Source organism: Azolla caroliniana, unplaced genomic scaffold, assembly GCF_043228905.1.
Source record: "Azolla caroliniana isolate FFs.n. ecotype wild unplaced genomic scaffold, voAzoCaro1.0.p SCAF_7, whole genome shotgun sequence".
Classification (NCBI taxonomy): domain Eukaryota; kingdom Viridiplantae; phylum Streptophyta; class Polypodiopsida; order Salviniales; family Salviniaceae; genus Azolla; species Azolla caroliniana.
In genome coordinates, this window is record NW_028230442.1 from 12,953,937 (window position 1) to 12,966,216 (window position 12,280).

General features: G+C 45.4%; 2 non-coding genes across 2 annotated transcripts; both read left to right on the forward strand.

Annotated features, from left to right (window-relative positions):
* Nucleotides 1–8,910: 8,910 nt before the first annotated feature.
* On the forward strand, nucleotides 8,911–8,982 carry TRNAH-GUG (transfer RNA histidin (anticodon GUG)). Its single transcript has one exon. It is a non-coding gene; the product is annotated as a tRNA-His (tRNA).
* A 788-nt stretch (nucleotides 8,983–9,770) lies between these two features.
* On the forward strand, nucleotides 9,771–9,842 carry TRNAH-GUG (transfer RNA histidin (anticodon GUG)). The gene has a single exon. It is a non-coding gene; the product is annotated as a tRNA-His (tRNA).
* The last annotated feature ends 2,438 nt before the right edge of the window (nucleotides 9,843–12,280 follow it).

The following is a 12,280-nucleotide window of genomic DNA, read 5'->3' on the forward strand; positions in this document are numbered from 1 at the left end:
ACCAGCAACTTTCCAGCGAATCATCATGGAGATCTTCGGCGAATACATTCCTGCCTTCATGCAAGGTTTCTTGGATGATTTTGCAGTCTATAGCCGGGGAAAAGACCATTTGCAGCACCTACGGTTATGCCTTGAAAAGTGTAGGTTATACCGGCTAAGCTTAAACCCAGCGAAATGCATCTTTGGAGTTTCAAGTGGAATATTGCTGGGACACATTGTGAGTAAGGAGGGCATTGCGGTCGACCCGGACAAAGTAAACGCCATACTAGGGGCACCGGCACCGAAAACAGCCAAAGCACTAAGCCGATTCTTAGGACAGATCCGGTGGCACAGCCGGATGCTCCGTCACTTGGCTGATTTGGCTACACCATTACACACCGCGGTACATCGGACACCGTTCCAATGGACGGATACGGAGGATAAGGCATACAATGCCCTGAAGGTACTTTTGTCGCAAGCACCCGTCGTGCAGCCTCCGGATTGGAGCAAGGAATTTCATGTGTTCGTGGACGCTTCCGACATCGCTATTGGCAGCGCCTTAATGCAACTTACGAAGCCCAAATGGTACCGGCCGGTATATTACGCCAGCCGGAAGCTGTCCCAAGCGGAGAAGAACTATTCAACGACAGAACGGGAGGCCCTGGGCATGATCTACAGTGTAACAAAGTTTCGTCATTACCTATTGGGAAGGAAGTTCTCCTTCCATGTGGATCACTCGGCGCTCCTGTACTTAGTATCCAAGGCGTCCTTGACCGGTAAGTTGGCCCGTTGGACCTTGCTGTTGCAGGAATTCGAATTCGAGATCTTCCACCGCCCCGGTATCCAGCATGCCGTAGCAGACTACCTGAGCCGGTTAGAGTCCGGAGAAGCAGGCGACGGAGTAGCGGATGAATTCCCGGACGCAGAGTTATTCCGTATCACCCCGGAAACGGCAGCAGACGACACGGTGGCATCAGAAGATAGGTGGCTGACGAACATGCACCAGTTCCTAAGCACGGGCTTGCCACCGGAGGAAATGAACCGGGACGAGAGGAAACGACTGGCGGTGCAGAGCCGCAATTTCTGTCTGTTACGGGACACTCTCTACCACAAAGGAGCAGATGGAATATGGAGACGGGCAGTCCGTAGTGACGAGAAAGAAGTAATCTTACGGGAAGCACACTGTGGGGTTGCCGGAGGACACTATGCCGGGGAAGCGACGGCAAGGAAAGTATGGCAGAGCGGCTTGTGGTGGCCCACGACGTTAAAAGACGCCGTCAAGTATGCTAAGGAATGTGACCTATGCCAACGAATGGGCCAGCCTACGGAGAAAGCACGGATGCCACACCAACCGGTACTTCCACTAGAGCCATTCCAGAAGTGGGGGTTGGATTTTGTCGGACCGTTCAAGCCACCGGCAATGAGAACGGGTAATCGTTATGTCATCGTGGCAACGGATTATTGCACTAAATGGGTGGAAGCTAAGGCCCTGAGAGACAACACCGCGTCATCCACAGCAAAATTCCTGTACGAAAACATTTGGTGCCGATATGGATGTCCGATTGAATTAATCAGCGACCAAGGAGGCCACTTCCTCGGCCAGGTAGTGGAAAGCTTAACAACGTTCTATGCCGTGGTCCATAAACGAAGCATACCGTATTACCCACAGGCGAACGGGTTAGCAGAGTCCACCAACAAAACGCTGCAGAACATTCTCCGCAAAATTGTCAATGAAAACCGGACGGACTGGGACACAAAGCTCCATAGTGCGCTATGGGCGTACCGAACGGCATACAAAACAAGTATCCGGACAACGCCGTTCCGGCTAGCATTCGGCTTAGAAGCGGTCATGCCGGTCGAGTTTCAGGTACCAAGCTTACGGATCCAACTACGGGAACGGCTGAATGAAAAGAAGTCGGAGGAAATGCGGCTAGCAGCACTATGCGAACTGGAGGAGCAACGGCTGGCCAGCATCCTCCACATGGAACTGGAGCAACGACGACGGAAAGCGTTCGTTGACCATCACCGGAAAGGTAACGAAAAGATGTTCGAAATCGGAAAGCCAGTTCTAGTATTCCAAACGAGGATGGGCAAGATGCCGGGGAAACTCCGGTTCAGATGGACAGGCCCGTATTGGCGGACACGGGAATACAACGGGTCCTATCAGATAGGGACACTTGCCGGTGAAGTACTAGGCAAGTGGGTGAACGGATTTCGACTAAAGCCCTATAAAGGACCGATGCCAAAGAACCCGTTTATGCAGCTCACCGGCACTACACCGGGAACCTGTCCGGGATCGGTACGGATCGGTCCGGAAGAAAAAGACGACGGGGAACCAGTAGCAGAGGCGAAGGAACACACGGCAACCCGTAAGGAAAACGGTAAGGGTCCGAAGGAAAATCGAGGTATGAACGGGTGTGAAAGCAAGGCGCGAAAAGGTACGTAGTGGGCATTTAAGAGCCGCCACGTACTTAATACTAAATCGGTACACGACGTGCGCATGCTCGAAAAAAGGCGCCAAGACGCACAGAGAAAAAGAAGAGCGCATGGAGACCTTCTTTTTTCGCGAGCCAAGAAGCACAGAAGCACCAAGGCAGTGGAAGCTGAGCAAACGCGAACCTGCACGCAGAGAACCCCCGCGCTCAGAACGCTCTCTCTCTCGCTCTCACTCTCATCACCACTCTACTTCGCCATCTTCCCTCGACCTAGAAGCAGACATGGAACCACAAACGCTGTCGGAAGCGGCCAGGAAATGGTTCAGGCAACACGGACTGGAGGGGTTCTTGGCCATCATGGAGGCACCGCCGCACAGAGAAGCCGACCGGGTCATCAAGGAGCTCGCCACAGAGGCCATCACCGAGGAAGCGATCCGCGCGCTAACAGGCCTTCCGGAGGGAGGAATCTTTCAGATCGATAACCCAACCTCGGAGCAACTCATCCGATATTTCGGTGAGTACTCTGTTGCCGGCAAAGGCTATCGGACGCAGGGCGGCGAAGATCCGCTATTCAGGGAGATAGCTCGAGTGCTCCATGAGTACGGTCACGTGTACCCCCGACCCCCTGTCATGCCAAAAAATCGGGCAGGGATGATCATAGCCACCTATGAAGGGATCAAGGTGGACTGGCCGGTGTTGATTGCAGACGGTTTGTGCACGGCAATCGATATGGTACGAGGAAAGGACGGCAAGGAGGGCCGGAAGCTGTGGCACGCCGTAGCTCAGTGGATAACATTGCTCGTGCCGCCGGTCGAGACCGTCCAGCCAAAGAAGCGGCCAAGAGTATCGGAAGGAAGCACCTCGAAGCCGGCGTCCAAACGACAGCAGCTGCTGGCGTCAAAGGCGACGAAAGGGAAGAAACGGGTCCCAGAACCGGAGGAGGTGTCACCGGTCCCACCCGTCAAGATAACCATACGGAGACCGGGACAGAAGGAACCGGAACCCTTGACGGCACAGAAACATGCCGTGACACAGGAAGAGGAAACGGAGGAGCCAGAAGAGCACCTCCAACGACGGTCAAGAAGTAGGACCGCCGAGACAGGAGGGGAGCGGTCATACCCGCGAGAGGCAGAAACGCCCCCAACTCAACCTGAGCAAACCACAAGGGAGGACCCGGAACCGGTGCGTAGGGAACCGGTCTTGGCGACTTCTATAGAAGAAGTCATTCCAACGGCTCCGGAGACGGCGAGAACCGGAACTCAACAGCCGGCGAGCCCAGCCAGCACACACGGCGGCCAAGGAGTAGAACCAGAACGGCATATGCAGGCACTTAGGCCAGACAATTCCACAGGGAATGAGCCGACCCGACCAGTACAGCAACAAGGCACCAGTAGCATGTGGCTACGGTGGGTAGGCGAGCAAATCGCCGGAGCGGTCGAGTATATAGAGGCGGAAGAGAGAGCGCACCAGGAACGGTTGCTCGTCACAACCGTAGATCTAGAGACGGCCCGGTCCAGAATCCGGAGCCTTGAACAAGACTTGGACAGGGTCACAAGGGAAATGGCTCAAGTGGCTTTGACAACACAAGTCCAAGCACCGGTGACTCCGGGCAATGTACAGAATAAAGCGGCAGATCAACCTGTACATAGCAATCAGACCCCGGCAACGGAAACCGTTCCGGAGAGAAATGCGGCACAAGCCCAAGAGCTTGCGGATTTAAAGGATGAGCTAGTTGCCCAAGAAGCGCTGAGGAGCCGCGAAAGAGAATTGAAGACGGCAGCGGAGGCAGAACTCAAAAAGACTGCTGAGAATCTACGCCGGGCCGAGGAGAGCTTACGGAAAGGCCACCAAGCGTACGACCGGCTCAAGGAGGAGAAGGAGAAAATGCTGCAAGAGAAGGAGAGGCTCCGGAGGAACGCCGAAACAGAAGTAGAGCGCCTGAAAGAGGAACTCCGGCAGGTAAAGGACCGGGAGGACCGGAACCATCGCCAGATCAACGGCAAGCTCAAACAAAAAACGGAGGAATTTGAGCAATTGCACCGGGAGTATAAACGGTTGCAAACGGAGCACAAGGAACGGACGGATGAGCTCCGGCAAGCAGTTGATCGGACCGCAACCGCATTTGCCAAGGAACAAGCGGAAAACAGAAGACGGTTGGAAGAGGCGGAGAAGGTTCGGACAGAGCTCCTCAGGCAACAGCAGGCGGAAAAAGAAAGAGCGGCGGAGGTACTGCAGAGGCTGCAAACGACATACCAAGGGCAGCTGACGCGCTACAGGGAGCAGGCGGAGGATACGGCAAATCTCATCAAGCAGTTGAAGGAGGAGCGACAAGTGGTGGAAAGCAGAGCACAAATGGGAGCAAGTCGCATCCAGGATATAATGCGGGCCTGGTTGAACCAGACCAAGAGCTTGATTGACAACGGTTCCGTCAAATGGTGGACCAAGTGGGCCACGAACGCGGCGGAACTCCAATTGCTCCGGGCTGACGTAGAGAACCGGCGGAAGGAGGGAGATGATTGCTATATGCTGAATTCTGAAGACTTCACCGGCATAAGAGATGAGCTGGCCGAAGACTTTCAAGCCTTGGCGGAGGACCAACTAGAGCAAGTCCGGCAACTTGTAGCTCAGCTGGACGACGACAGGCTGGAGGCGCAGATCCAGTTTGAAAGTTACGAGAGGTCCCGGATCCGGGGAGAGAAAGAACGAGAACCGGTTACGGTCAACCTCAGTGATGAGGAACCGCTACTGGAAGGAGACCGGACCGGAAGCAGTCAAACGGAGATGCCGGAGTCAGAGAGACAAACGGAGCAGCCGGAGTCAGTGAAACAAACGGAGCAGCAGCAGCAAGCAGAACAGCCGGAGCAGCCTCAATCCCAACCGCAACCACAGCAGCAGCAGCAAGCACAGCCGCAACAACCACAACAAGAAGAACAAGTGGAAATTCTTGAACAAAGTATTTTGGACAATTTGGGTGAACAATGAAGGGGCCGAGAAGGGTTCGACGTACAAGGTACTGTCCCACGGGCGTGCCATGTGTTACCGGCCGGCAAGGAGTCCAAAATACGGAGTGAAGGAACTAATTAAGTATAGTTGTAATAAGCATAGTGTGGACGGACGGACTGGAAACGGTATGCCGTTCCAGATCCGGACGGATCCCGAATAGGTGCGAGAGGCACCGTTTTGTACTACGGGCCGGAAACCTATTTAAAGGCCCGGACCCCATTGTAATCACAGCGGATAATTAATAGAGCTTATGATGTTTATACTTCTGTCTTGATTTCCGTTCTGTAATCACTGTTATATCTTACGCGTGTAATTAACCAAAGCAATCTAATCGTGTAACCTACGTAAGTCGGTGTAATCGTTGAATCTTAATCCTATGCTGTAATCACCCTTTGGTGAAGTGTCTCCGTGACACCTTGTGTTAGGCCTTGTCCGGCTAAGAGAATAACAATGTGGACATGAATTTCTCCATTCCTTTATGGAGACCTCACTCATGTATCATATAGATTGTGTACATAAATTTATTCACGTGAGAGAGGGAGTCAAGACTTACTAATTAGAATTCCATATTTGTGGATGCCTTTATGGAAACTTGCCTCATATCTTATATAGAGTGTATATATGAATTTATGAATGCAACATGGGAACTCAGTACTCAATGGTTAGAGCTCCATGTTACGATTGTGGAGATTTTGTTCCAATTTAAAATGACAAATTCCATGGTTAAAGTTAAGTGGTTAGAATTCCATGTTATGGTCGTGGAGACCTAGGCTCGAAACCCAACAACCACACTATACATTCTAGTGAAAAATTTTAGACTCCCAATGGATGCGAGATACTAAGCTACTTGCAAATCCCAAGAATCGTAACAACTTATTTTGAGCACGAAATTAGTCCCCAACAATGATTAATTTCAATTTAAGAACATTCGGTAGTTGTAGTTTAGTACACGTTGTGGTCGTGGAGACCTACGCTCAACAAGAAATGAACTTTGCATTATACATTGATGTTGTAGGTACTTGACTCATATTACGTATAGAATGTGTACATGAATTTGTGTGTGCAAATTCAAACAACCATAATAATTAATTTGAGCAAAAAAATCGAGTAAATGGTTAGAATTCCACGTTGTCACGGTGGAGACTTGGGCTTGAATCCCATTAAGCACACCGAAATTCAGCCTCTATTCACTTCTAAAAACTTTTGGATTTTGAATTAAGTAGGGTATGAAGTTGGCATATCATTGCTTTACATGTTGCACATTACACAATGATGTTGAGCAATCTTCGCTTGGATTTCATATAGAATGTGCACATGAATTTGTCGATGGCTTTATGGAGACCTGGCTCATTTGTCATATAGATTGGTTAGAATTCCACGTTGTGGCCGTGGAGACCTACGCTCAATAAGAAATGAACTTTGCATTATACATTGATGTCACAGGTACTTCACTCATAAATTATGTATAGAATGTGTACATAAATTTGTGTGTGCAAATGCAAACAACCATAATAATTAATTTGAGCAAAAAAATCGAGTCAATGGTTAGAATTCCACGTTGTCACGGTGGAGACTTGGGCTTGAATTCTATTAAGCACAAAGAAATTCAGTTTATATTGACTTGTGAGAATTGTTGGATTTTGAATTGGGAAGGTATGAAGTTGGCATATCATTGCTTTACATGTTCTACATTACACAATGATGTTGTGCAATCTTCTCTCAGATTTCATATAGAACATGCACATGAATTTGTCCATGGCTTCATGGAGACCTGGTTTATATATCATATAGATTGTGTACGTGAATTTATTCGCATGAGAGAGGAAGTTCCAATTTGATATGACAAACTCCGTGATTGTAGTTTAGTGGTTAGAATTCCACATTATTGCTGGGGAGACCTGGGCTCAAATCCCAGTAACCATACTATACATTCTTGTGAAAATTCTTAAGACTCCCTATGGATGCGAGATAGTAAGCTACCTGCAAAGTAACCATACTATACATTCTTGTGAAAATTCTTAAGACTCCCTATGGATGCGAGATAGTAAGCTACCTGCAAATCCCAAGAACTGTAACAATTTATTTTGAGCAAGAAACTAGTCCCCAACAATGACCCTTTTCAATTAAAGAACATTCTGTAGTTGTAGTTTAGTGGTTAGAATTCTACATTGTGGCTGTGGAGACCTACGCTCAATAAGAAATGAACTTTGCATTATACATTGATGTCGCAGGTACTTGACTCGTATTATGTATAAAATGTGTACATGAATTTGTGTGTGCAAATTCAAACAACCATAATAATTAATTTGAGCAAAAAAATCGAGTCAATGGTTAGGATTCCACGTTGTCACAGTGGAGACTTGGGCTTGACGCCCATTAAGCACACCGAAATTCAATCTATATTCACTTGTGAAAACATTTGGATTTTGAGTTAAGCAGGGTATGAAGTTGGCATATCATTCCTTTACATGTTCTACATTACACAACGATGTTGTGCAATCTTCGCTCAAATTTCATATAGAATGTGCACATGAATTTGTCCATAGCTTTATGGAGACCTGGCTTATATATCATATAGATTGTGTACATGAATTTATTCACATGAGAAAGGTAGTTCCAATTAAATATGGCAAACTCTGTGGTTGGAATTTAGTGGTTAGAATTCCACGTTGATGTCAGGGTGACCTTGGCTCTAATCCTAGGAACCACACTATATAGTCTTGTGAAAATTCTTAGACTCCCAATGGATGCGAGATAGTAAGCTACTTGCAAATCTCAAGAACTATAAAAATTTATTTTGAGGACGAAACTAGTGCCCCACAATGACTCTTTTCAATTTAAGAACATTCGGTAGTTGTAGTTTACTAGTTAGAATTGCACGTTGTGGCCGTGGAGATATATGCTCAACAAGAAATGAACTTGGCATTATACATTTGTGTCGCAGGTACTTGACTCATATTACGTATAGAATGTGTTAATGAATATGTGTGTGCAAATGCAAACAACCATAATAATTAATATTCGAGTCAATGGTTAGAATTCATGGTCGTAGCGATGGAGACTGGGGCTTGAATTCTATTAAGCACACCGAAATTCAATCTATATTGACTTGTGAAAACTGTTGGATTTTGGATTGGGTATGGTATGAAGTTGGCATATCATTGCTTTACATGTTGCACATTACACAATGATGTTGTGCAATCTTCGCTCAGATTTCATGTAGAATGTGCACATGAATTTGTCCATTGCTTTATGAAGACTTGGCTCATATATTATATAAATTGCCTACATGAATTTATTCACGTGAGAGAGGAAGTCAAGACTTAGTCATTAGAATTCCATATTTGTGGATGCCTTTATAGAGACTTGCCTCATATGTTATATAGAGTGTATATATGAATTTATGAATGCAACCTGCGAACTGAGTACTCAGTGGTTAGAACTCCATGTTGCGGTTGTGGAGATTTAATTCCAATTAAATATGACAAACTTTGTGGTTGTAGTTTAGTGGTTAGAATTCCACGTTGTGGCCGTGGAGACCTGGGCTCGAATCCCAGCAACCACACTATAAAGTCTTGTGAAGATTCTTAGACTCCCAATGGATGCGAGACATGAAGCTAGCTCCAAATCCCAAGAATCGTAACAATTTATTTTGAGGACAAAACTACTCCCCAACAATGATTCTTTATCATCTAAGAACATTAAATGGTTCTAGTTTAGTGTTTAGAATTCCACGTTGTGGTCGTAGAAACCTAGGCTTGACAAGAAATGAACTTGGCATTATACATTGATGGCGCAGGTACTTGACTCATATCACGTATAGAATGTGTACATGTATATGTGTGTGCATATGCAAACAACCATAATAATTAATTTGAGCAAAAAAAATCGAGTCAATGGTTTGAATTCCACGTCATCGTGGTGGAGACTTGGGCTTGAATCCCATAAAGCACACTGAAATTTAGTATATATTCACTTGTGAAAATGGTTGGATTTTTAATTGGGCGGGGTATGAAGTTGGCATATCATTGTTTTACATGTTGCACATAACACAATGATGTCCTACAATGTTGGCTCAGATTTTATATAGAATGTGCACATGAACTTGTCCATTGCTTTATGGAGACTTGGCTCATATATTATGTATATAGATTGCGTACATGAATTTATTCACGTGAAAGACGAAGTCAAGATTTAGTGATTAGAATTCCATATTTGTGGATGCCTTTATCAAGACTTGCCTCATATGTTATATAGAGTGTATATATGACTTTCTGAAGGCAAAATGTGAATTCATTTGTTAGAAGTCCATGTTGTGGTTGTGGGGATTTAGTTCCAATAAAATATGCCTTTGTGGTTGTAGTTTAGTGGTTAGAATTCCACGTTGTGGCCGTGGAGACCTGGGCTCGAATCTCAGCAACCACACCATATATACTTGCGAAAATTCTTAGACTCCAAATGGATGCGAGTTAGCAACAAATCCCATGAACCGTAACAATTTATTTTAAGCATGAAACTAGTCCCCAACAATGATTCTTTTCCATCAAAAAACGCTCAGTGTTTGTAGTTTAGTGGTTAGAATTCCATGTTGTGGCCGTGGAGACTTGGGCTCGAATCCCAGCAACCACACGTTACATTATTGTGAAAATTCTTAGACTCCCAATGAATGCAAGAAATGAACTGGGCATTATACATTTATGGCGTAGGTACTTGACTCAGGAACCACACCATATATACTTGCGAAAATTCTTAGACTCCAAATGGATGCGAGTTAGGGCAAATCCGATGAACCGTAACAATTTATTTTAAGCATGAAGCTAGTCCCCAACAATGATTCTTTTCCATCTAAAAACATTCAGTGGTTGTAGTTTAGTGGTTAGAATTCCACGTTGTGGCCGTCGAGACCTGGGCTCAAATCCCAACAACCACACGTTACATTCTTGTGAAAATTCTTAAACTCCCAATGAATGCAAGAAATGAACTTGGCATTATACATTGATGGCGCAGGTACTTGACTCATATCACGTATAGAATGTGTACATGAATATGTGTGCGCATATGCAAACAACCATAATAATTAATTTGAGCAAAAAAAATCGAGTCAATGGTTTGAATTCCACGTCGTCGTGGTGGAGACTTGGGCTTGAATCCCATTAAGCACACTGAAATTTAGTATATATTCACTTGTGAAAACTGTTGGATTTTTAATTGGGCAGGGTATGAAGTTGGCATATCATTGCTTTACATGTTGCACATAACACAATGATGTTGTGCAATGTTGGCTCAGATTTTATATAGAATTTGCACATGAATTTGTCCATGTCTTTATAGAGACTTGGCTCATATATTATATAGATTGCGTACATGAATTATTCACGTGAGAGAGGAAGTCAAGACTTAGTGATTAGAATTCCATATTTGTGGATGCCTTTATAGAGACTCGCCTCATATGTTATATAGAGTGTATGTATGAAGGCAACATGCGAATTCAGTGGTTAGAACTCCATGATACGGTTGTGGAGATTTTGTTCCAATTAAATATGACAAACTTCATGGTTGTAGTTTAGTGGTTAGAATTCCACGTTGTGGTCGTGGAGACCTAGGCTCGAGTCTCAACAACCACACCATATATACTTATGAAAATTCTTAGACTTCCAATGGATGCAAGATATGAAGCTAGGTTCAAATCCCAAGAACCATAACAATTTATTTTGAGCAGAAAGTAGTCCCCAACAATGAGTTTTTTCCATCTAAGAACATTCGGTGGTTGTAGTTTAGTGGTTAGAATTGCATGTTATGTCCGTTGAGACGTACGCTTGACAAGAAATGAACTTTACATTATACATTGATGTCGCAAGTACTTGACTCATATTACGTATTGAATGTGTGTGTACATGTATTTGTGTGCGCAAATGCAAACAACCATAATAATTAATTTGAGCAAAAAAATCCAGTCAATGGTTAGAATTCCACGTTGTCACAGTGGACACTTGGGCTTGAATCCCATTAAGCACACCAAAATTCACTTTATATTCACTTGTGACAACTGTTGGATTTTGAATTGGACAGGGTATGATGTTGGCATATCATGGCTTTACATGTTCCACATTACGCAATGATGTTGTGCAATCTTGCTTCATATTTCATATAAAATGTTCCCATGAATTTGTCCATGGCTTTATGGAAACTTGGCCCTTGTATCATATAGATTGTGCACATGAATTTATTCACGTTGTCATGAAGGATTCCGGCCATATGAGGAAACGAAGCCAGATGTGTGTGAATGCGGTTGTGGACAAGTGCACATCTTTTGTACAAACTTATGTAAATAGCATAGTAATCATAGGGTTTTGGTGATTACTAGAAAAGAACGATTCGATAGGTACTTTAGTACCACACGGATGAGAAAATCGAGTGGAGATCTGTGAGAAAATCGGGCTTCCCTTGTGTTATAAAACGAGAGGCCTTGAATTGTTTTGGGGATTCGGGATTTGGGAGGAGGAAGCTCGTTTGAGTGCCAAAGCTCTCTGTCCTCTCTCGGTACTATGCTCTATAATGGGGAACAAAAGGGGAATCCTCTGCTCGCGTTTGAAGCCCACGTGCCTCCGACCAAAGGATCATCATTCTTTGTGTGGCGATGTCTGTTGAGCTTAGAGCTCCTTCCCCGACTGCACTCGGTTGTACTCACTGTGTGTTCTACACCTAATCGAATTGTGACTCGTTGTTCTAACTCTGTGTTCTTTCCTCATCTTTCTTGTTCTATTATGTTATGTTTGGTTCTATGTCTGTTTGGGTCCAAGCGACCTTAGGATCTTCCGAGGTCGCGTGCAAGTGGAGACAGTCGGTTGGCTCCACTTCCCTTT